Below are 26,361 nucleotides of genomic sequence, written 5' to 3' on the forward strand. Positions count from 1 at the left end.
TAGGGCTTGCAGATTTATGCAAAGAATGGTGACCATAATGATTAAAACAATACATTTGTTCATAATCTGATGAATCTTCTAAGTATTCATGTTCTGTGAATTTAGCTGACATTTCTAAGTCTGTCATCATGTTGTTAACAGTTTCAAAGTCCCAATCATCACTAAATGTGCTGGGTGATATAAAGTCACCCAAAGAAACCTTGAGCTGGTGTGGAATCTTCAGCAATTCCACCAAGCCACATATGTCATAATCAGTTCTATCCAATGCTATACCACCAGGTATAGGAACAGCTGTGATGTTTACTGATGACAGGTCTCTTCTTTCACGATGAGATGATTTGTGATTGCTGTGTCCATTATACTGTATTTTCCATCTATTATTTTTCCTAGGCTTAAAACAAGAATGAGCCAGAGCGGGAGGAAAAGTACACCTAACACAATCCAAAATTCAATCCATGGTGAAACCAGATATGTTTGTTCAAGTTGATGAAAGAGTTCTGTTATTTTTTCTTTGAAAGTTTTATTTGCTGGCCTATTTTCAGGTTCACTGGGATCCTCAGAAAATGTATCAAAGTTGATGAAATAGGCAGAGGCAGTTCTGTCAATTGTTGCAATTGCATCACGATTGTTATTAATCTTTGGAGCTGCTTCTTCCGTTGTCATATTTGTGTAGTCAGATGCTACATCGTAGTAGACAGGTATTTCTTAACGAACTGTTATTTGGGTGTCCAGAGGCACAAGTTCCATGGCTTTGTTGCATAGTCCTTCTTTTCTTACTGTAGGTTTATCAAAGGTAATAAGTCTTTCAGTTTGAACCTCTTGAATTGTAGCAAGATTTGGTCGTCTGCTTGGGAGTCCACGGGGCCTACTATTATTATCGGCCACATGATGTGGTTTGACCAAGTCGATGGACACAACTCTACCTTTTACCAGCAAGGGGCGGTAGTGCTACTGATCTTGTTCCTTAGATAGCTAAGACAGGTACTGCTTTTCTGTAAGAAGGCCCAAATTCCTTCTTCACCGCGATCTTTTCCCTGACTAGATCCCCAATTTTTGGAATCCAGACAGGTCTTGCTGGGACAAGTGGTTTCTCTTCAATGGTTGTTGACTTCTGTATCGTGTTACTCAGACTTCTTCTTCTTTCGTTTAAGTCCTGTAAAACAGCCAAACGATCTTTGATATCAAAGGATTTTTGTTCCACCACTGAAGTTTGACAATCGAGGTCTTCGATTATCATTCTAGTACCAAACAGTAATTCATATGGAGTGATTCCCCCCAGAGAATTTCTTGGCAGGTTGTTAAGACTAAGTTGGACACTTATTAGATGTTTGACCCACCCATCACCCGTACCTAATACCTTAGCTGTTATGGATTGCTTTATGTCACAGTTTTTTCTTTTCACTACTGCATTACTCTCAGGATGGAAGGGACAAGAATACCGCAATGCAACGCCCAAGCTAGCCATGACCTCTTTGTAAGCTCGAGAGCTAAACGCAGGACCCTGGTCTGAATGTAGCGTGCTGATTGTGTATGTGCCGATAAAGTCTCGCAAATTCTTTATAACACTTCTGGCGTCAGCCGAGCGATGGGGCCACATCCAAATAAATCTTGTCCTAGTATTTGTGGGACCACGTATGTCTATGGCGACGTCTGTGTGTAGAAAGGCTGATGCTGTCTAACAATGGTGTCTCGACTGGGCTGGCTATACTGTAGTCAGGTACCTGGTGGTTTTCGAAGCTATGATCTTTGTAACAGGTGTCACAGTCAATTCCGAATTTGTAAACTTCGACGCTCATTCCCAGCCACCAGTACATCTCTTCTAATTCTATTAGAGATTCTAGGATCCCTCAATGTCTCAGACCCTCTCCCATATGTGCTTCGTAAACCAAAGCACCTCTCCTGTTCCTGTTTGGGATTACTCTGTCCCCCCCTCCAGGGATTCGAGCAAAAGAAACGGAGTTTGCATCAATTATGTATGTATTACCGAGTGGATAGTTCACAGGTAACTCTGCATAGCTACCTTCCATTGAGGCTTTAACTACTAGCATTGTTTCACTGTCTATTACTCATTTTGAGCGAACGATTGTAGCTACGGAAACCGTTTGCACAGCTGCCTTCGTGGCTTCCATCAGCCAATGAATTCCCTGCAACCTGAACGCCATCATGCTGATGACTCAGTGTGTGAATCACGTGAGTCTTTTGTAGTTCTTTCTGTAAAAGAACTATTTGTTCCCAAAGCATTTTGTGCTTAATTGTGCCACCTTTCGTGTTCCTGAAACCGTTTCAAACCCAGTTCTGCAAGTGCTCATTGTTTGATTCAATGCAGAAATATGAATCGCACACTATTAGTGTGGGGAATTCGCGATCAGTATTTTCAAGCGCCATCTTGAAAGCCTGTAGTTCAGCTCGCTGAGCTGTACAGTCTCCGAGTGATTGAGTTTTAGTGACCATTGGTCTAAATTTACCTTCATGCCAGTGACCTTTAACAATCGCGCACGCAGCACTATAGGCTTGTTTACCCCCAATTGTGGGCTGTGCTGATCTGTCTGTATAGATTATACATCCGTAATGTTCTAGAAGCAGAATATTGGTTGGCAGAGGACTTTCGTGTTCGTATTGTAGGAATTCTTGTGCCTTCAAGTAGGGGTCAAAGACATATTCAACGTCTGTTGCAGCAAGAGAATTAACCCATTGAATCCATCTTGGATGTAAAATTTTAGCATTGGGAATGCTTGCTTTCGTCACTGAGTCTAAGGCAGGTACAGGTGTAACGATCATTATGCGTTTTCCCTGTGCGAGAGCTCTCTCTTTTGCTACTGCACTTTGAACCGCTGTCGGAATTCTTTCTGTTGAAGTGAATTTTATTTCAGCTTGGGTGTACAAGTATGATTTGTATGCTATTGGTACCTTTTCACCTTCATTAAAGGTCAGGTATGTGAATCCGCATCTTCCAAGGTTGCACACATTGTCGCGTGTTTCTAACCGTCTTTTTGCTAAAATATCTGTTTGTACTGAACGCAAAATTTCTGTATGGTTTTGAGTCCAATTTTTTGGTTTGAAATCAGGTTTGATTAGTTCGTAGAGAGGTTTAACCCTTTCTGCGTTGAGGAAAAGTGGAAAATGACTCACTCTCCCCACCAGGGATCTATCCAGCAGTTTGCATAATAAAGCAGAATAGGAATTGACAGCCAATCTGTAAAATCAAAAGACATCTTTATTATAATTATTTATGAGGCTTCGTCGTCCAACCGTAGTTTTACAATTGAAAGAGGGAGCCTGCCTGAGCTTTCTCAGGCAGGCCTTTTATACAAAAAGTTTGGCCCTAGGCTCACATTCTTGCTGTGAAACACATCATTGTAGGTCGCTCCCATGGTACCATAACAAAGCAGGCTATAATTATGAATTCCATTCTACTTGCCCAAACTGACCAACCCATCTTCCATCATGAACATATGTCAAACTTCACATATTTTCCTGTGCAGGCCGGAGAAGCTCACAATAGACTGGTTTCCTCCCCATCATATAAACAGTCACCTCCCCATTGTAAAAGCCCAGAAGCAGAGAAACAGAGCCAGGTGTGGAAGATAGAAATGTAGGATAAGGGATGCTTGTGGGTCATAAACAGGCATGGCTACTGTATTCGGCCTTCTAATCTTGCTCAGGCCAATGTACACAACAAGTTGCTCAGATCTTTAATATAGATTGACTAGAGGGCATGGACTGGTTTGGTGAGGCCAACATCACGTAGGCAGATTCAGCCTGTTCAGGTCAAATGGGAGTCAGGAAGAACTCAAGCTAAGGAATACGTGTCCTTTAAGAATCATTGGCTCATGTATATGCCTATGTAAAGGGCAACAACTAAAATGGACGCTTGTTCACAACCTGGGGCCTGTGGGCTCAGAATGAATTTGCCAATAACTCCTGCATGCATCATTGTATTGTGATGAAAATACACACACATATTAAACTTGCCATTTTCGTTTCTCTGATATCAAAATCATAGCAGAATAATGATATTTTAAACACAGGTTCAGATTTCACAGAACCTCAGACGCCCCTTTTGCCCTTACATAGGCAATTACTCAGTCTATGTTAGCAGCTGTGTCCAAAATCCGTTATAAGCCTCTTGGAAGGCTTCTATTGTCCATCAAATCCGCTTCCATCATCTTCTTCCGCGTTGGGCCTCTCGATCCAGGCCTTTTCATGCTCAGTAGGAGTGCCCTCCTGGAACACCCACAGTTCATTCAAAGTCTCAATGTCTTAAAACAAATGCACCAGTGTCTCTTCTCTGTGACACCTCAGGAAATGTGCTCTTCATTGATCAAGGGCACAAAACATCTTGTGCAGAAACAAACACCACTGAGAAAACACCCTCTCAAGATCAGTAGCTCCTTTCCGACTCCAACACTCATCATTTAGTGTCAGAGGACGATCAAGCTGCTCTTCTCATGGGCACCGGAATGTAGTGCCTTTTCCAAACTTGGATTCTCAGGTGCACTGCCTTTCTGCTGGAGCAAAGGGAAAAGAGGTGTGTGTGGGGAAAGGCCAAAAACTCAGGCCAAGGGGGTCAGGGGACCACGCGCTGCCAGAGGTTCAAGCACATGACAGTTTGAACAAGTTGAACAAAGTGGATGACAGTCCTGCCATCAAAAGCAGGGATCCTTCGCATCTTTGCACTGAACTTCTGAGGCAAAACAGAAAATCAGCTCCTTTTTTCTTTTCTTTTTACAACGCCTTCTGATGAAACAAATGGCTTGCTTAGGAGGTACCACTGGAGGCACGCTGATGATCGCTGTCAGGAATTGCAAGGCCAAGAAGTCTGTAGTCGTCTGCCATGTTTACTGATGGGGACAAGGCTTTTTTGATCACCGGTCTGCAGGGTAACATTCTTCCTTTTTGACTCTGGAAGATTCCCGCAGAACCTAGTGATATAGGAAGTGTAACACAATTGTTAGTTTCCTTCAAGTCAGATATAAAAACAGTTCATGGGTTGGCTTTTTGACAAGAGAGCTGCAAGCAAGTGGCCTGCAATCTGCAAAGGAGTGGCAATTCGTCATGGGAACCTAAATGGATGCCCTCACACAGTGGCATTATCTAATGGGATACATTATTTAATGGGGTAAATACATATTCTCCTTAATGATGAAGCCTAGGTGTTCCTAAACTCCTTATCTAGAACATCTCAAATAGAGAAATGACATAATACACATTATCAAGGGCATGAAGAAGTCCCTTGTTTAAACAATGTGCATCAAATGCGCTATGTAATACAAAGGCTAATGATCAACTGTGCAGGAAAGAGGACAAGAACTAGAGAGTCCTGGTATCTGCATGATTAGAACACATCTTATAAAAAAATTGAAACAGCAGAAACAAAAGGGAACTGAAAAATTAAAAATAGACATAAAAATATGCCGTACTAAAAAGAATGTAAACTTGAGATATCTCCTATTGAGATGGAAAATCTCCTATTGAGATGGAAAACTTGTATTGGGTCAATTAACCAGGCTATCACTATCCCGACAGTCAGTCTGAAAAGGCATTTGAAGTAGGCCTAAAGAAAATTCTTGAGAAGCAGTCTGGTCACACAAAAGGGAATGGTATGTAGCATAAGGGGGGTTCCTAATACATCACTGCCTAAAAGTGTGAACATGAACAATACACCCATAATAATAAATGGGCTGACAGGTGAAAGGAAGATGGAGAAGGGAAAATGGAAGTAGAACACAACAAAAGTCTTCAATAACTAAACATGATGCAACATTGGTCAGGTAAGGAGCAAAAAGAAAAATCTATAGGAAGGACAAGAGTTTGCTTGGGTGGCCTAAGGCATGTGACACAGCACCAAGAGCACGGGGATACATGAAGGACCAATGTTACAGAAGTTTAACTCTACCGCTGACAATCTATACCCTACACGGTAATTCTAACTAATGTTCAGTTGTCTCTTCAGGGAAAAAAAATGAATCCATAGGCTTATTCAGGAATCAAAAAGTGCGATAAAAAAAAATGCGATATCGAAATTAGGCCACCTTTAGTCACGGATCTATAATTCCATCCTTAGGCCCAATCAAGGATACATAAATGCAGAGCTGCCTGTCCTTAAGGAAAAAGGCAGTAAGTGACTAAGAACGGATAGCACACTTTAATCCAGTATATCATTTTAGTTTTCTTAAAAAAATCATTACAGCCAAATTTAGGCATGCACTGGAAAAACTGCTGCCTTACTCGCTCACAGTATGAGGTCCATATCTGTGAAATTTATCTTAATACAAATTCATCCAATTTATTGTGAAACAATGCATATCGTCATATGCGTTCCTTCACAACACAGGGGAACTTGTAACTCAAAGTAGCACCATAGAACAGAACATACACACAAAAAATAAAAAAATAAATACACATATCAAGCCATCTCAAGCCATAAGATATACTTGCTGTATATCAAGCACAAGGAAAAAATAGCCCAGACAAACAAACAGCATATATGAATAAACGGTCGTGCACAATATTATGGCCTATGTACTTTACACTATAAACCTGCAGCTCAATCTCAATTGTCAAGTATTCCCTTCTTTTGACAGCAGGGCATCAGGTAATTGATACTCTGCTGTAAAATATAATGTCGCTGTGTCAAATAACGCGTTTCAGTGGACCAAATGTATAAATGAAACATAAACGCACACATTTTTTTCTTAAAGAAATTACGCAAAAAAAAATATTTCTCTTCAACCAGCCAACTCACGTGTCTTGTGAATTAATCCATGAATTATCTGTAGGAAGAAGCAGAAAAGATACACAACACACACATTTCTCATAATACAACATCAATTATAACCCTTTTTATCAGACTACAAAACATGACACAACGTAACATACAAAAACTTTTCATTACTTACCTGTAACTTTTTCCATGTACCTTTGCAAAAACGCCCATTCTCACTCAGGCCTAAAGCCTTTAAGTTGCAGAATTTTGGGGAAGGGCTTCTACTTATTGCCTATCTAAAACTTAATGTAACACTTCGTTTTTCTTTTTGTCAAATAAACTTAACTAAAAAAAATTAGTTCCTAGCATGGAGACACACATATACCAGTTCTACAGATCATTTAGCAGAATGTTTGATATTTTTTTTCAATGAAATCACTTTTGCATTTGCCCTTTTTAAATCATGTTCCCTCATTTTACACAGTGCTTAATTTGTAAGACATGAAGTGCAGGTGCTACAATTTTGCATGAGGAATACCTTTCCTATTTGTTTATTATCTCAGATGTGCGCTTTTAACGCAGATGTAATGTGAATGCGGCAAATGAGAACAAGCCAGCCTGCAATGAATGAAGGTTACAGATTTAAATCATATACAATCATCTACATCTCATATAAAGCGCTTGTGTGCAGCATTTTGAAAGCAACTGGGAGCTATGCAAACCACGTGTGGGCTCTACAATCCTTCAGGGCACTGACAAATGAGGCTGCAGTTTTACAAATTAAATAGTGTTCCTTTTATTATTATTAGCGGGATGCAATGCTGTGTCAGCCCTGCCGTATTTCTAATTTGAGATAAATGTGTTGATGACCTAATTTACCGAACAACAAGCGTTTTGTGGGAACATGCTGGAGCTATTATTTATTCTTTGGCTAAAATGCAATCATCATTGCTGTACATGGCCCTGCATCCTTTGCTCATTTTAGTTCAAAAACAAAAACCCCATCCCAGCTAATGTCAGATTTGTAACGCTTTAAGAAGACAGAACATGAGCAGGAATTAAATTTATCGGAGCAAATCAGGCTATTCAAGTGACCTCAGGTCAGGACCGTGGCAGGTGCAGGGATTTAAATACAAAGCATGCTGCATTCCACAGGCGAGGCCCTAATTAAAAGGTCACAAATGTCAACAAGACAGCCTTACAAGATAACATCTCAGCCGCTACTGCTGGAACACGTTATACAGGTTCTGCCAGTCCCCTGCTCGTGGTAACTGAAGCTGACAAGGCCAGTAGGTTTAACCATTTACACATAACCTGCAATATTTCACTATATTTAAAACAATTTCTATGACACATTGCCTCGCTGAATCCTAAGAAGGCACAACCTGCAAATATATATATTAAGATCTAAATGTATGTATTTACTAAAGAGACACTTTAAACAGGGGCCCTGAAACCATTTAAAACAGTCTATTTATGTGAAAATCGACTTTTGTATTCTGGATACTAAGAAAAAATATTCTATAATTTTAGTGCATACTGGGTATTACTAGAATGTCTAATACCTAATTTATGAGCCATACTTTTGAAAATACTAAGTTATACCTTATAGAAATGAGCTTGTTTGCGCCTAGGGTAAGGGAAATTGCGCACAGAGGTGTTTGGTCATTTTCGTGGTACAACATAACTTAAATCAAACATTTTAATGCTAGGGGGTCATAGTATGAGTGTTAAGCTTCACAAATATTAAAAAACGATTTTTGTAGCACTTGTTTTTTAATAATTATTTTTCATAATTAATAATTATTTTTTCCTAATGAAGCCTAATTATTGCTATTTGTGACTGTTCTACATATAAAATGCTCACTACATCCCTTGCCTATTATTTAGATACATATTAACACACAAGCCTAGGCGCAGCTGCCTAACTGGGACTGCATGAGATTACTGTGCCACAATTTTTTAAAAAGGACTGTTTGCAAAATTCCGCCACCCGTGTTTAACTAGAGAGGTGCTGGCTGAATGAACATTCTTATTAGATATACTGCAGCTGAAAAGACTTGGCTGTGAACATCTAACACAGTGCATTTAAGTGAAAATGCTGTACATTAATTTATTTTTGCAGAAACATGTAATTTCGTTTTTGTCTAGGGCTTCATTTATATCCATTAAATGTGAACCACTCACATTGAGCTCATTTCAGACATAAACAGAAAGGGGGGTCAAACACTCAGGACACACAAAACAGCGCGCTCTAACCATTTCTTGTACATAGCGCCGTCGCAATTTACAACAAAACCCACAAACAACATAGACATTTAAACATCCATTTTAACCCATAGGTCAACACTTAGGACAGGAACAAGGAACAGCCTACAGACTGTGTTCAAAAATAACCTGCCAAAACTAGTTGTAAACCATATTTACAACAAAAACGTTTTAGTTCCTATTTTTTTTTTTTTTTAAATTCTTCAACAGAGAGCTCATAAATTGGAGTTCCAACCGGAGGTATCAGACGCGAATCCTCCAACCGGGAATCCTTTGTTGCAACCTAGTCAATACTAATACAAAACAAAATACCGCGACCAGGCATCTGCGCTCACTAGTCGGGTTTCAAACTTCATGGGGTTATCTCCAACGATATACACACAAATGTACGTGACCCACGGTTTTTGAATACTGCAGTGTTCAAATAAAACTAAGGAACCAATACTGAGGAAGATTATCCAACGATAATCTGAACCACAGCAACCAAAGGCCTACCAACTGAACCAAATGTACCGGTACCCAAACCAAAGCGTCACATTTCTGCGACCAATAAATAACTAAGGACTGCGTCACATTTCTGCGACCAATAAATAACCAAGGACTGCGTCACATTTCCGCGACCAATAAATAACTAAGGACTCAGAACCAAAAAAAAAAAACTGGGAGCGACCCATTTTTATTCTTCAACTAAAACAGATGGAGAAAATATCTCTTCAACTGCCTATACAAATTGCAATTTGCATATACAAAAATATTTATTCAAATTATAACTGTCAATTCCCCACTGCACTAACAGTCTGTTAAAAAATACTTACAGCAAAAAAAAGAATGGGTTCCTTAGTCAGGAGTGACATCTTTAGGAGAGTTTTAAGTCAGAAAAATCAAAAAAACATACTGGGCCACAGAGACAGATAATCCCCCAGAAAACCCTGTGCCCAGAGTACCTCTTTTTGGTAGAATTCTGTCTTGTCTTCCCCAGCAGTTTTTCCATCCTTTGACAAAACACTCCTGCAGATAACCACTCAATGATAAGGCCCCGAGTTGGGCAGCCAACTGAGGAAAAGTGGAAAATGACTCACTCTCCCCACCAGGGATCTATCCAGCAGTTTGCATAATAAAGCAGAATAGGAATTGACAGCCAATCTGTAAAATCAAAAGACATCTTTATTATAATTATTTATGAGGCTTCGTCGTCCAACCGTAGTTTTACAATTGAAAGAGGGAGCCTGCCTGAGCTTTCTCAGGCAGGCCTTTTATACAAAAAGTTTGGCCCTAGGCTCACATTCTTGCTGTGAAACACATCATTGTAGGTCGCTCCCATGGTACCATAACAAAGCAGGCTATAATTATGAATTCCATTCTACTTGCCCAAACTGACCAACCCATCTTCCATCATGAACATATGTCAAACTTCACATATTTTCCTGTGCAGGCCGGAGAAGCTAACAATAGACTGGTTTCCTCCCCATCATATAAACAGTCACCTCCCCATTGTAAAAGCCCAGAAGCAGAGAAACAGAGCCAGGTGTGGAAGATAGAAATGCAGGATAAGGGATGCTTGTGGGTCATAAACAGGCATGGCTACTGTATTCGGCCTTCTAATCTTGCTCAGGCCAATGTACACAACAAGTTGCTCAGATCTTTAATATAGATTGACTAGAGGGCATGGACTGGTTTGGTGAGGCCAACATCACGTAGGCAGATTCAGCCTGTTCAGGTCAAATGGGAGTCAGGAAGAACTCAAGCTAAGGAATACGTGTCCTTTAAGAATCATTGGCTCATGTATATGCCTATGTAAAGGGCAACAACTAAAATGGACGCTTGTTCACAACCTGGGGCCTGTGGGCTCAGAATGAATTTGCCAATAACTCCTGCATGCATCATTGTATTGTGATGAAAATACACACACATATTAAACTTGCCATTTTCGTTTCTCTGATATCAAAATCATAGCAGAATAATGATATTTTAAACACAGGTTCAGATTTCACAGAACCTCAGCGTAATTCAGAACATAAGTTCTTCCTAAATTCAGGAAACCTAGAATTGACTGTAAGTTTTTCAGCGTTTTTTGAGGTTGAAGCAGTGCACATTTCTCTGGGAAGTGGCTGACAGGCTTTTGCCTTCACTTGATAACTCGTAGCCTAAGAATAGGATGTTGAGGTGGGCAATTCGTGATTTCTTAAAATTGAATTTGTACCCTTCAGATGCGAACCCTAGTATTATGGTGTTCACTCTTTTCAGGTGCACGTCTAAATCATTGTCTGTAAGATAGATGTCATCGACATAAGATAATGCATCATCATCATACATTTGTAGTAACTCTGTTACCCTAGCTGAAAATAACCCTGGAATATTCTTGAATACTTGGGGGAGATGGCAAAATTGTTGCTGTGTCCCCAATAATGAGAAAGCGGTCAAATGCCTGCTTTCAGGTGCAATGTTTTGACCAAAAAAAACATTTGAAATATTTAATGTGGTTTTATATTTTTTCCGCACAATGTTATTCATCGATGCTGCACTGTGCGCATTTTACACTGCGAATGTTTTGCAACAGGAGTTTAAATGTCTGTAATCCAAAACTAGACGATATGAATTGTCTGGTTTGGAGACAGGAAACAAAGGATTGTTCATTGCTGAGGTGCATGTTTCAATCACTCCTTGGTATTCAAGTTGATTTAAAATCTCCCTGACTTGTTTTTTAGCTACTTGCTTAACTGGATACTGCCTTTTTATGGTGAGGAGAATCCTCATCCCATCCTACGTGATTTTTATATAATGCAGGAGCCTGAGCTACTGCCCATTCCCTTGCATATGTGTATTTTTTATGAATTGGAATGTGATTTGAGAAGGCTGGCATAATTATCTCTTCGCCATGTGGGCACTCCCTGACAAATTCAGGTGGCCAGTCTTGTTCAGCTAAAGAATGCCATAACCCTTTGACAGCTTCTCCCAAAAGAGTGCTTTTATTTTTCTAGGTATGTCCCCCTCCATCCGGAGCGTTATTTCATATAACTTGTGGGGTACACTAACCCTGGTGTCAGCAGTTTCAACTTGAATGGATTCATTCAAGTCCACTGTCTCCAGATGATCCTTCAGGATCTTGCGAGCTATGGGCACTTCTGCTGCGCTGTCTAGCATTGTGTGGGCCCACTCCCCATTCTTGAGTTGTGTCCTCAAGATCCTTGACATGTCTGATTTTTACGCTTGCTACCTTCTTCTTGGTGAATTGAGTTTTCTTATTTTTTGGAACGTGCAGTTGTTCTTTGGACTTCACGCGTTCTTCTTTTTGTTCTGATCGTCCTCTCCTCTCGGATTTCTGCGAGGAAGTCTGAAAGGTACGAGAGAAACGCGTATCAGTATCTTGATATCTGTCAGGTTTTCTCAGATTATCCCTATTTCTAAGATGATAACTTTTTTCAGAGGGCTCCCGTTGTGGAGACCTACCTCCCCGTTGGGGAGATCTTCCTCTGGACTGAGAACGTTTCTCTTTAGGAAGTGTTTGTTTAGTATTTTCCCACTTCTTTTTAGGAGTGGTGAGATTATTTTTAATAAAAACTTTTTCAGGATGTTCTGTAAGTTGGGGTTTTAATGGTTTTCCACCCAAACTATCTCTACCTAGTTCTTCATATGATTTTTCAATAATTCTTGCAAGCTCATATGGTTGGTCTGTTATATCTGTTTCTTTTCATTTTTGGCGGATTGCCACAGATGCTGCTTCACCTTTAATGTTGGCTAATAGTATAGCCGAGACCTGTTTGAAATCTTTTAGTAGTTTCATACCAAGATTTAAGGCAGGTTCTGGACCGTATTAATTTTGAATCTGTCTCAGAATGGCTGGTATTACCGCCATGGACGGTACACCATGTGCTTTTGTGTAGATCGAAACAAAGACTGTACCCCAAGTGTCACAGTCTTCCACATGTGGTGCTATCCCCATTGGTAAACAGATTGTCAGGATTCTGTGTTTCTCATGAGGTGTACTTTCAGGGAATACTGCCTCTATTTGAGTAATTTTCTGAGCTAACCAGAACGGAATTTGTTCCCTTTTTGCGGGCAATTTACCAATGACTGATTGTATAGTCTGTGGTGTGATTTTGTTTGTATTCCCCTGGTGAGGGGTGTGCTGTGGAATCCTTACAGTGGGTTGGACTGTTAAGGTCCGTATGACATATTGAACCAATTGTCTATCAGCCAGATTCATCAATGTCAAATTCTGCGATTTCCAAATTGCGAGAAAAAGCGAATCGCAATTTAGAAATCGCAGAATGGCATTCATGAAAATTTGCGAGAAAAAAAAGCGATTCGCAATCAGCCGCAATCGGCGATTGCGAGTCACCAAAAATCGGTAAATATTCGCAGAATCGGCCGATACCCGTGTTGAAATTGCGATCTCGCAATTACTGAAATCGCAAATTGCGATCTCGCTAACTGCGAGATCGCAAAAATGGGAAGTCGCATTCTGAGCACAGTGATGACATCACAACCAGGAAGTAGGCAGGTTCCACCCTCATTTAGCAGTGAGAGCCTGAAGTAGAAGCAGCAGTATCAGAGCTCCCCTCCAGTGTGCCTACAGGAGTAAAGCAGGAGACACCCCAATGGCAAGCATGTCACAGGAAGCAGCAGGTGGATCTTCCAGTGGGAGAAAGAGGAAAATAAAATTTTCTGAGCAAGAGCTCGAATTCTTAATTGAAGGAGTCAGCAAGGACCACAATCGGCTTTTTGGTAAAGACTCCAGAAGGGTTCCTGAGGCCGATAAAAGGCGGATAAGGATGAGCATCCGCGCAAAAGTTAACTCTGTGGGGGTGACCCAGCGCTCCATGGACGAGCTCAAAAAGCGATGGTATGACCTCAGAGGGCGGGCAAAAGAGAAGATTGCGGAGAGGCTGGGGGAGCGTGTGGCGACAGGTGGAGGGGAGCTCACTGTCCCACCGAACACACCACTGGAGGACCGAGTGGAGGACACCATCAATCCGCAGGCATGCTTGGGTGTGATCCAGCTGGACTCCTCCCGACCAACCCAAGACACACCAGGTAAGTGCCATGCGCCTGTAACCCCCTGTCCCCTAACAATGTCCATGACTCCAGAGCATCCCATATCAACCCCCAGTCATGCAGCCAAAGCACATCACTAAAGTGCTATTACATTGTGGGACATGTAGTCTGACCACAATAACCATCCTGCCCCATTAAGCCAGACATGTTCAGTGAGAGTCAATCCTGCAGCGAGTCAGGGAATGGTAGTCATGCATGTAGGAAGCCTAAATTTGTAAGAAACATGTCACTAATCAACGTCCACTTTACATCACAGGTGGCGCTGATGTCCCCAGCACAGACAGCGATGCCCTGGTAATTGAGGACATCACGGAGGACACAGAGGGAGACACAAATCTAACCCCACAGCCCGGACCATCAGGGCAAGCTGCCGCACCAGCGGTCATCCCACCACCTGCCCCTGTGGCCAGTGCCACCCCTGTGCCAACAGGCGCTGCAGTACCACCGCACGCCACACAACCAATAGTGGGGCCTGCAACACCAGCAGCAGTTCGCCAACCAACCCGCCGCCCTGCGGCTGTGAGGAGCCAGACAAGCGGACTGGTGAGGGAGCAGCGCAACAACAATTCCCGCGCTGGCAGGGGCCAAAACGTGCGCCCAGGTGGGCTCTCCATTGAGCGCAGAATGCTACATCTGCATCAAACCCAGGCCCGTCATCTTGCCACCATCCACCTCCAAATGAACAAGATCGCCCGTAATGTAGCACACATGTCAGACCGCATGGATCGGATGACAGCTGCTTTGGAGGCCAACACACAGGCCATGGTTAGCCAGAGGAATCTCAACCGCCGCAGACACCGCCAGCTGCTGACCCGCCTGTCAGCGTACATGTGGTCTAATTACATAATTGGGAACGCGACCTCCCAGCTCTCGCGATGCTCCTTGGCCATGTAGGTCCAAATGGTCCAGTGCTGCCTGGACATCGCGAGAGCTCTGGAGCTGCTGTCAACAGCAGTGCAGGGCATGCAGGCTACCGGCCATGGCCAGGCGGGGGGGCTGACGACACCAGTGAGGCTACATCCAGCCATAGCAGCCAGTCCATTCCACCGGTGGTAGCACCCCGCTGCAGCAGCAGGCCCTCTGCTGCCTCACGGCCTATTCAGGAGGAGGACGTTGAAAGGAGGTTGTGAGCAACTACCCGGAGGCGGCACTGAACAGTAGAACATTAGCATGAGGGTACATGCTGCCGCTACAAGCATGCCCTCCTGACGAACAGACATATGACGCAATATGTCATTCATGTACCAGTTATCAGAATGCCCAGTTTATTGTGCTGTAACAATTACAAAAATTCTGACTAACTTAATCTGACTCCTGTCATTATTAATGTTGTCATGCATGAGTTGAGTAATGGGTGTGGGTAGTGGGTGCACTAGAAATAGTTCTTGCAGATTTGGTTGTGGCACCTGTGTCCTGCTGGATTCTCACCGCATGCGTGACGCACATGTGCAGGTGGTCAGTTGTCCCCTTCCGACTCACTGCCAGAGATGTCTACAGGTATCCTGCGCTTGGTAGCAATGTTGTGGAGGATTGCACACACGGCCACAATGCGGCAGCAGACCTCTGGCTCGTATTTGATGGCCCCACTAGTCTTGTGCAGTATGCGGAATCTGCTCTTCAGAAGGCCAAATGTCCGCTCAATGCAATTTCTTGTGCGTATGTGTGCTGCATTGTAACGCCGTTGCTGTAGCCGCTGTCACCTGAATGATAGGAGCAGAGGGTGAGTGCCTGAGCTGCGCAGCTACATCATCAGTGTAATATTGTGGGGCTTGTGTACTTACCCAGTAGGTGTGCTTCACCAAAGTCTCCCCTGGCCAGTCGTGTGTGAAAATGCCACTGTGCCGGAATATGAAGGAGTCATGTGTGCTCCCCGGGTACTGTGCCACTATGTCTGTGATGATTGTCTTTGCATTGCACACATCTGGATATTGAGGGAGTGGTAGGACTTGCGGTTGCGATACATGTATTCCGTTTGTGCTGGTGGGCAGATGTGGATGTGGGTACAGTCAATGCATCCTATTATATGTGGGAATTGTGCTACATTGTAAAATTGCAGCTTGGTGTCATTCAATTTCTGTTGGCTGGTGGGGAATGAGATGTAGTGGTGTAGGCGGGTCAGCATGGCCTCCAGGAAACTCCTTAGGCAGCGGGACATGGTGGGCTGGGATATCCCCCCTGCAACAGCGACTATCCCCTGGAAGCTTCCGGAGGCCAGTAGGTGCAGGCTGCACAATACCTGCACATGGGTGGGAACGGCATTGGTCCTCCTTGTTGGGTGCTGCAGGAGGGGGTCTAGGTCCCGGATCAGCTTGATGATCATTGCCCCATTTAGGCAGTACTTAGCGTAAATTTGCTCCCGGGTTTGGGCCAGAAGGGTGACCCGCTAACGGAATATCCGCTCCTGGATCAGACGTCTGTTCCGTGCTGCTTGCTGTAGCCTTCGCCGCCTGACCACCATGTAGAGTCCTGGCATTGTGAGAGTCCTTAGGCACCAGCTGCAAGTCCTTAAGTGTGTTTGCTCAGGCCTGCACCTGTTGGTAGTTTGCTAAAGTTTTTTTCATTTTTTATTTTTTTCCTTACTGGTTACCACCGTGTTTGGGTTCTCCTTAAATTGCGCATCGCAAATAGCGATTTTTGGGTTTTTCGCAATCAGCGATTTTTCATGAATGGCGATTGCGATTATTTTGCAAGTTCGCAAATAATTTCGCAGAATCCATGGTTTCTCGCTATTTCCGATTCGCAAATGGGCATGTTCCAGGATTCTGCGATTTTATTTGCGAACTCGCAAGTTTTATTTTGCGAATTCGCAATTTTTGGTTTTTCACTATCATGAATTCCTTTCATTGAAATTGTGATCGCAATTGCTAATTCGCAGCTATTGCGATCGCAATTTGGCTTCATGAATCTAGCTGTTAGTATTTTAATTAACTGTTTTAGCTGTGCTAACAGTTCTGGACCTGTCATGTTTTCAATGTCGGTATGTGGTGTATAGCTGGCTAGTACAGGCCATGTCGCTCCTGGTCTACCTAGTGGACCAAGCCTGGTTATGTGATTTTCATGTTGTAGGGCGCCTTTAAACCAGAGCTGATGCTCTTTGTAAGTTAATGGAATTTCAAAGTCCTCGTAAGGAACGTATTCCGTTGGAGGTTCCTCTACTTTGTAGTAGTGGAACTCGTGTGTCCCTCCATCTGCTGGAGGAAAGTGAATCCATGAATAGAATACTTCTGTCTGCCGATATTCATGTGCCTCTTTAACAAATATTACTTTACCACCTCTCGATGATACTCCATTATTTATGAGTTTGTAAGCTATAGTTTTTCTTACATTTACCAGGATTATTATCGCTTCCGGTTCATTATGTAGGACGTTTCTGTCATCCAAAACTGCTTGAGCTGCAGCTGTAGCTAATTCTTCATCAGTAATCATTATTTTACTGACTGAAGAGTTTGCAGAACAAGTTTCAAGGAAACAAAGATTAGGTGCACAATATTTTGGAATACTGTATCCTTCAAATTTGAACAAACCAAAAACTAATACATAGGATTTTGGCCTACTTAGTTTTTTCGGATATTATCATTTTACCCACTCCAGACGTCTATTGGAGTATTTATTTGTAAAAAAGGGGTCTGTGTGAAAAGCACGACTGAGTTACTCTAGTATCTAGCGTTAAATTATCGCCTTACCAAACGTTGGGTGCCATGTAGTGTAGTTCCTATATTCCCAATAGGCTCTGCGCATTGGAATAATATATACTATAGTTTAGACATGGGACTGAGGTCAACTAGGTGCCTATCGAATATATTATGAAAAACCAAAGGAAATGATGGACGGAACATTGACAATACAAGCACTCACCCCCAGTCAGCTGATCTGGGTTTAATCCATCACCTTTCTTTAGCCCACTCTGCCACCCCAGTTCAGACATGGCTATATGCGATGTATATTAAACTTAATTGTGAGTGCCAGCTAGCTCAGAGGTCACTAGAAACTTTCTCGAATACACAAGAAGGAATTAGTTTCTGACAACCGCATAAGCATGACAACTTTGTTTCCCAAGAATAAGAAATCAATCTCTAGAGTCGAGGAAACAATAGATAGCTATTTTACTCAGTCAATCATGCATGCTTCGTTTCATCAGAGGTGCTGAGAAAATAGAGAGATGGGCGTTTTCAATAAAAAGTATTTATTGATCAGTCTTCTTTCTCAAGCATAAGAAATGTACTGCTACAATCGTAATACTGGGTATAAAGTACAAGGTATATAATACGATAAGCATTATAAAGTAGTACTGTAAAAGCATGATATGGTTTCTAAGCCATAAAATACATAAAACACATAAAATACATATAGTGATAAAATAATGACTAAAAGTACTCAACTGGTGCTTCTAAATTATGCCCTCCCCGGTGTACCTAACCTAAGTCTAGTACGAGGGAAGAAGTAAGTGAGGTGTAGCTTAAGTTTAGTATTTTTTTGCCAAGAATCTATTCCAAGAATTCTTTAAGGGTCTAACCAGCTCCGTACCTTGGTTTTAGAATGAAGGAGGTCTTGTATCTCTCTCTCAGGACTCGATTTCCCAGCAACCCGCAAGGGTAGCCTGGAAACACTGGAGCTGGATTTCTCGGCAAGAGAAAAGATAGCATCTCTCAGTGCGTCAGCTGGAGGGTCGGCTTCCTTCGGCACTTGCTGCTGCAGGGCGCGTCGGGCAAGTAGATAGTCTAACTGCTCCAAACCACTGTGTGTTTGTCTGGGCAAATGGAGGCATATTTATGCCTTGAAGGTGCCGAGTTTGACGTAAGGTTGAACATATTAACGTCATTAAAGACTCAGTTCTTTGAAAACTCCATGATTTCCTCGATAAATTAGCATTCAGGCAAGGGAAAGTCCCTAGCTGCTGAAGGAGGGTTTTTCCAAGAAATCGTTGTGGATTCTCAGAACTTAGTGAAAGTAGCGATGCCGTATTTGGGCTGCATATGCTCAGTCTAAATAAGGGTATGATTTCTATGTCTATATAAGGATCAGGTGATTTATACCTATATATGGGCATGAATCGGGAAAATTGCACTCGGGTCCTAGATTCGTACATAACATTATGAACATCAAAACTCCAGAGCTTTTGGATATCCTGATCTATATCATCTTCTGCTTCACCCAAATTTCGATACCACAAAGCCACTTCTTTATTAATACCACCAACTTTCATGGCTTGAATTAACCAGGAAGCATCCTTATGTTCCTCCCAATTTTGCCTAGCCCACTAAGCAGAGAGTTGATAGTATTTAAATCTGGTTAATTTCCCCCGAGTACATGATGTCAAAGTTTTCCAAGTGACCAGATACGTACCTATTCTCAAATCTCCCCAACGTGATATAACCGCTTTCTCCACTGGTAGGCTGGGAAAATTATCTAAATAGTATGGGGTACATGGGGAGCCCCAAATGGGTGCATGATCCAAATAATAGGATATTCCAAGTTTTTTTCTTATATAAACCCAGTTCTTCACTGCCTGCAACAACATCTTCAGTTTAACTTTTTTGAAGAATTTTGGGTCCCCAAACTTAAAAAGGAACTGCTCTTGTTCATCCCCTAAATCACAAAGCATTGCTGCACAAAGAATACCCAATACAGAATCGTCTGGTTTATTTAACAGAATCCGAAAGTTCTTAAAATGAAAAACATGTGCATATACCCACAGATCTGGAAGAGCCAGTCCCCCCTTCTCCAGCTTTTTGCTTAGCCTTTTGCGGCCCCTTCGAGGCCCAAATGAAGCTGATGATCTTACCCTGTAATTTTGCTACCTCACCTTTATCGAATGGTAGGGGTATAGTATTAAAAAGGAAAGTGACTTTTGGAAGAACAATCATCTTGATCAAGTTGACCCTACCATATAGGTTGAGAGGGAGATTTGTCCATCTGACCAAGAGTCTCCCCACCTCCTGACTGATCTTCCTCCAATTAACCATGGGAACATCAGCTAACTTCTGGCTGATTATAATTCCAAGATAGCGCATCTGGTGTTTTACCCCGGAGGTCTGAGACGATTGGTTCCGCTCTATAATTTTGTTTTTATCTCTATTCACTCTATACCCCTATCCTTGGGATTAAGAGTGTACAAAATAAGATCATTCGCATATGGAGCTAGTTTAACCTCAAAGTCTCTATAACTGAATGGTAGGATGGAAGTATCTTGTCTAACTAAAGCTGCAAAGAGTTCGATATAAATATTGAATAACAGGGGGGACAATGGACTTCTCTTTCTTGTTCCTCGCATAATGCTAAACCAGTCCGTTAACTCCCCATTTACTAAAACTCTAGCTCTGGGTGCGCGATTTAGGGCTAGATCTAGGTGAATAAATATCGGTCGGTAAAGCCGAAATTCGGTAAATTTCAGCGTTACCGACCGGTATTTAGCCATGTGAGATGTAGGTATTAATGAATGCCATCGGTAATAACGAATGGGTAAATTAAAGGGAAATCAGTTACCGATTCGTTATTTACCAATAGGCCGACACCGAAAATCCAAAATACTAAATCGGTAATTAAGAAATCGGTAAAAATTCGGTAATGCGATGTACTAAGAATCGGTAATATCAAATTTGTGCAAAGGGCGCATGCCATACCAACACATGTGCAGGTGCTCTGTAGCCTGCACCTACTCGCTTCAGGAAGTTACCAGGGTGTGATAGCTGCAGCAGGTGGTGTCTCACAGAGTTGCCTGTCCCGTTTCTTCAACTCCTTTTTGGACGCCATGATGCAGAGAATGCATCACTACATATGCTTCCCCAGCACACAGGCGGAGCTGCAGAAGACAAAGTGGATTTCTACCAAAAGGCACAGTTCCCACATGTAATAGGCTGCACCGATGGGACCCACATACCAATATGCCCACCTGCAGCAACAGAATACATATACCGCAACCACAAATCCACTCACTCCATCAACGTGCAGGTGATATGTGATGCAGACTACATCATTACTGACATTTTCGCCAAATTCCCAGGGAGTACCCATGACTCCTACGTATTCAGTAACAGTAGGATCTATACATGTCTGGCTGCTGGGGAATTTGGAGAAGGATACCTTCTAGGTAAATCAATGTGACACACCCCGATGTATACCTTGGAAGAATGTACTGGTGATCCAAATTAGTGGCACTTTCTTTCCCATTTAGGTAACAGGGCATATGCCGTCCGGTCATTCATCCTAACTCCATACTTCAACCCATCCACCCCAAGTGAGAGGAGATACAATGTGGCACATAAAAGCATGCGCAATGTTGTGGAGTGCACCATTGGACTACTAAAAAGCAGGTTCCGTTGCCTCCAAAAAAGTGGAGGTGCACGTCAGTACCGCCCCATCATCTGCTGAAAAATAATAGCAATATGTGCGATGCTGCATAACCTTGCCACAAACAAAGGAACAGCAGTGGAACTAACTGACTCTGAGGACGAAGGTGAGGACTATCCACAGCCAGAGCACAGTGCAGCAGGTGTGGCAGCAGCACCGGATGGGAGACACAGACGGGCTGAGATAACACGCAACTATTTCTGAGTAGGTAAGGAGACATAGCCAGTTACTGTATTTGACTGATGGTGTTTAATGATCAGAGTACGCCACCAATATCAAAAGCAGTGTCCATACAAACATGTGTTACATCACCCATTTCAGTTCAACCATATCATGGCTGCCTCTGTTTCTTGCGCCCACACGCTGCACTGCCACATTCCTTTGCCCCACTGTCTGCACTGGCAGTTTGTCTAGGGCCAGTGCTGTGGCGTTCGCTGCACCTCCTGGTCTCTGTAGGAGAGGGCGTGGTGCTACTACAGCTGGTAGCCTCCTCACTTTCACCCCCATCAGCTGTAGTGGCCACCTTGTCTGTTTGCAGCACTTCCAGTGCAATGGTCACTGTGACCAGCCCCCTAGCCACATCCTGACTACAGTGTGCCATCTCCTCCTGCATGGCTATTGAGTGTCTGCACATAAGAGAGGTTGCAGTGGATAGGCGGTTCACCGCTTGGTGTAATTATCCAGTTTCTGCCTGTCCCTGTGCCTAGACTGACGGTCCACCTCCAAATTTGCGCAGAGCTGCCTCACAGCCGCCACATCACTGATGCCCTCAGCCATGGTGGTGTCCATGGCACTGATGCCCTTTTCAATGCGATGCATGTGAGCATTCATGTGTGCCATCTCCCGCTGCACTGACCTGATCGCTCTCCCTTGCAGGCTCTGGACCTTCAGCATGTTGCCTTCAAGCCCAGCAAACACACTGTCATCTACGCCCTGCATGTGAGGACTGGCTGCTCTTGCCCTGTGGCATCTGGAAGATGTGTAGGCGCGCTCTGTTGGGGACGGTGAACTTGCCCTGTTGCCGTCCTCAGCCCCTGTCCACTGTTGGCCCCCTGTGCTGTCTTCCTCGGACACCTCCATCTGCTGGAGAGTGGCCACTGCATGCCTCCTGAATTGACAGTGGTGGTGGCATAGATTGTGGCAGTGGTGGGGATGGTTGCTTTGAAGATTACTGTGGTGATGGTGATGGTGGTGGTGGTGGGGTTGTGAGCCCTGCAGGCAACTGGTCCTCCTCCTCTTGTCTCCTCTCTGGCCTGGGTGCCTTCCCTTTGCTCCCCTCTGCTGCACTGCGAGATGCCTCACCTGTGAAGTCAGAATGTAAATATGCTCACTTATCTGGCAGCATTTGCATTATAATAAACATAATGCCTGCCAATCACACTGACTGTCCTCTGCTTGCTAATTGCTGTCACATGCCTTTGGGTTTGCTGGACTGACTCTTCTGAACATGTGTTACTTCTGACTACATCTCCCATAATGCACCGCGGGGTATGAGTAAAACATGTACTGGAGTGGGAGTCCCTGTGCCTTTCTGGATATTGGGGGTGGGTAGGAGGGTGCACAGCATGCTGTGCATGCATCTTACCTTGTTTGTTGGCAGCTTTGGCAGAGCTGTCTGCGTCGCCAACCCCACTCACAATCTCCGGCTGGGGGCGGACTCAACCAGGAGCTCCAGAGCAGTTGGTGCAGTTGCTGTGCTCCTCCCTCCACCAGTTCTGCTGGCCTGCTTCTGCCTCTCTGCTGTCCTCACCTTTGCAGTCTTCCTCAGGTCATGCCATCTTTTTTTAAGACCCTCAATGAAGCGCTGGGTGACTCCGATGGCATTGATCTTGGTCTGAATAGCAAGCCAGATCTGTCTTTTTTGTGATTCTGGCACATGCAGGGCTTGCTTGCCAAGCAAATTGTCATGGTCCTTGGTGACATCTTCGATGAAGACCTCCAGCTCCTTCTCGCTAAATTGCTGCTTTCTTTTTCTTTCTGCTCCCTCCTTCTCCCTCTCTTGGTTTGCCATTTTGCTTGATTTTGGATATAAAAATAGGCTGTGTTGCTCTTGGCTCCTCTCTGCTCTGCTCCCTGCCTCACAGTCAGCTCCAGGTTTAGTGCAGCTGCCTGGGTTTGGCCACTTCCTGTTCGGGAAGTAATTGGGATGCACAGGATTGGCTGATTCCATAAAAACTGAATTTTCAAATTACCGAATCGGTATTTACCGATTCGGTATTGGGATTCGGTATTTACGATTCGGTATTGGGGTTTCGGTAATTTTTTTTTACTGATCCATTCCGAATCACAATTTTTTACCGATTAATACTGATTTGGTAATTTTGACTGAATCTTTACGTACATCGGATATACCGATTCCTTATTACCGAATCGGTAAAATTCGGTATTAAGGAATCAGTATTTCATGATTACCTACATCTAGCCCTTAGTGACTGTACCGCTTTTAATAAATTGTTAGGGAATCCAAGAGATCTTAGGGTCTCTCAAAGAAAAGGCCAGTGGACCTGATCGAAGCCTTAGTGGTGTCAACTGCCACCACTGTTACTGGCAGGTTACAAGATTCTGCCAGGTCAACTACGCCAAGCATTGTAAAGGTCAATTCATTGAGCTACCTTCCAGGAATAAAACCCCTCTGATCTCTATGTACTACACTCTTAATAATCTTAGCAACCCTTGCTGCCAATATCCCTGTGAACACTTTATAATCCGTGCTCAACATGGATATAGGCCTAAAAGACTCTGCGAGCAACGGGTCCTTATTTGGTTTTAGAATTAATACTATACTTGCCTCAGCCCAAGATGTCGGGGGATCCTCCCCATACCTCAAGATAGTGTCAAAAAGCTTTTAAGGACAAATACAATGCTATCCTCAAGAGACAAGTATATCTCTATCGGAAGGCCATCTGGCCCGGCCGCCTTCCCTCTTGCCATCTTTCTCGTCTGTGCTCGAATCTCCTCTTCACTGATCTCAGTAGCGAGGGTCTCTCTTTGATATTCATTCAGGTGAGGGAGTTCAACATTATACAGGAACTCCTCGATATCTTCCATCCCTGGCATAATATCCTCTTTCTTTAACTTAGCCATATAATCACACACTTCGGCCCCTATTTTAGTGTTAGCATCTACCATATGACCAGTTGAACTCTCTTTTAAGCTACTTATTTGGTTTCCAGCTTTATCGCTTTTAGCTTTCCAGGCAAGAAGGCGGCCTCTCTTCTTACCATATGACAAATTCTGGAGTTCACTGGCCTTCTATCTGTTTAATACGATTTAATCCAAGGCATTCTTGTTGGAGGTGCTCTAACTCCTTAGTTAAAATGGGCACCTTACTAAAGCATTCTAACAAAGCCTTTTGCAGCTTTAGCTCTTTGGTTCAGATGTTTCTCAAGAGGTGGTTCGCTCTCTGCCTCGATCTACGATTTTCCCCGCCATAATAGAGGTGCCCAGAGCTCTCAAAAAAGCCTTGAAGACGTCCCAGATTACCTGGGTTTTTGCTGATCCATTATTATCATTAAAGAAAGTTACAATCTCCTCTCGCATCTTAAATTGGACATCCTCATCTAGCAAAATTGTCAGATCCAAGGTCCATCTTGTTATACCCCTCTTTGCCTGAGAGGCTGACCGCAGAATGATCGGACAGGGTAGCGGGAAGATGTTTAACCTTTTCAACTCCCTCAAGTAAACATTGATCTATTAAAAAATAATCAATGCGGGAGTGGGGGCCATTTTTCTTACTAAAAAAGGTATATCCCTTCTTATCCACCATCTTAATTCTTGAAACATCGACTAAATTTAGTTCTTGAATCATGGTATTAAGTATTGCCATTGAGTTTGGAGGGGTGACACATTTTACTTTAGATGTTCTAGCCAAATCTGATCTTTGGACTAAATTAAAATCACCTCCGATAATCACTGGGCTATTAGTTGGCAAAAGAGCAGCCTCCAATTTAATTAACGCATCTGGGTAGTCCTGGTTCGGACCAAAGTAACTGACACACACTAACACCCTATCCTGAACCTTTATATTAGCCAATATCCATCTCCCAGATGTGTCCGTATGGTGGCTTTCCAATTTAATACCGCTATTTGATCTTATAATTATGGCTATTCCCCTCATACTACCTCTCTGGTTAGAACAGACAATATCCTGAACCCAGGCCCATTTTTTAAATTTGCTCAAACATTCGCTTTTGTCTAAATGTAGGAGAATAACATTTGCCTCAGATTTCTTGAGAATTTCCATATTTCGGGCCAGCTTCCTCATTGATCTCACCCCATTTACATTCCATGAGGTGAGATGCACTAAATTGTTACTCATTTATTAAATATAGAAGCCCACTTCCTCTTAATCAAGCAAATAAAAGATCGATTAGCTCCCTTTTAATAAGGAAGGCCGAGAATACCAGAAATGTTGTCAAAGTAAACCTAATAAATGGCAGATTGAGGACACTATTTTTTTCTTTTTTCCCCACATGCTCCCTACACCCTGTGACCCCTCACCCCTCCCACCCCGGGGAACCGCCCTTATCTATCTCTTAGGGCGTGAGCGCCTTCGAGATAACCCTATGCTGATGAGCCAAATCTAACAACCGAGAACCTACATTAAACCTATACACCCACACGTGGATAGTGATGTCGTGATATGAAGATATATAACATATATGAAGTATGTGAAATGTATAAAGTGTATCCTGATATAGAGTGAAGAAAGTTTATCACCATTGTGTTGAAATAAATATTTTACTCTATTCCTCTGAGATCCCCTGTTGCCAGCCTCAATGTTATGCTATTTACAAAATATTTACAAGCTATATATAATTGACCTACGCTATTTTGGGTCGAAGCTTTAAGAGTGCATCTACCTCATCCGGCTCTTGAATGTTGTTCATTTTATTCTAGACAAAAAGATGAAGTCCGCTGCACTCCGAGGTAATAATGATGATTTTGAACGATAATCAATGCAGTTCGATCCTTTAGGGTGCTCA

Source organism: Lissotriton vulgaris, chromosome 3_1 (assembly GCF_964263255.1).
Source record: "Lissotriton vulgaris chromosome 3_1, aLisVul1.2, whole genome shotgun sequence".
In the NCBI taxonomy this organism is placed as follows: Eukaryota; Metazoa; Chordata; class Amphibia; order Caudata; family Salamandridae; genus Lissotriton; species Lissotriton vulgaris.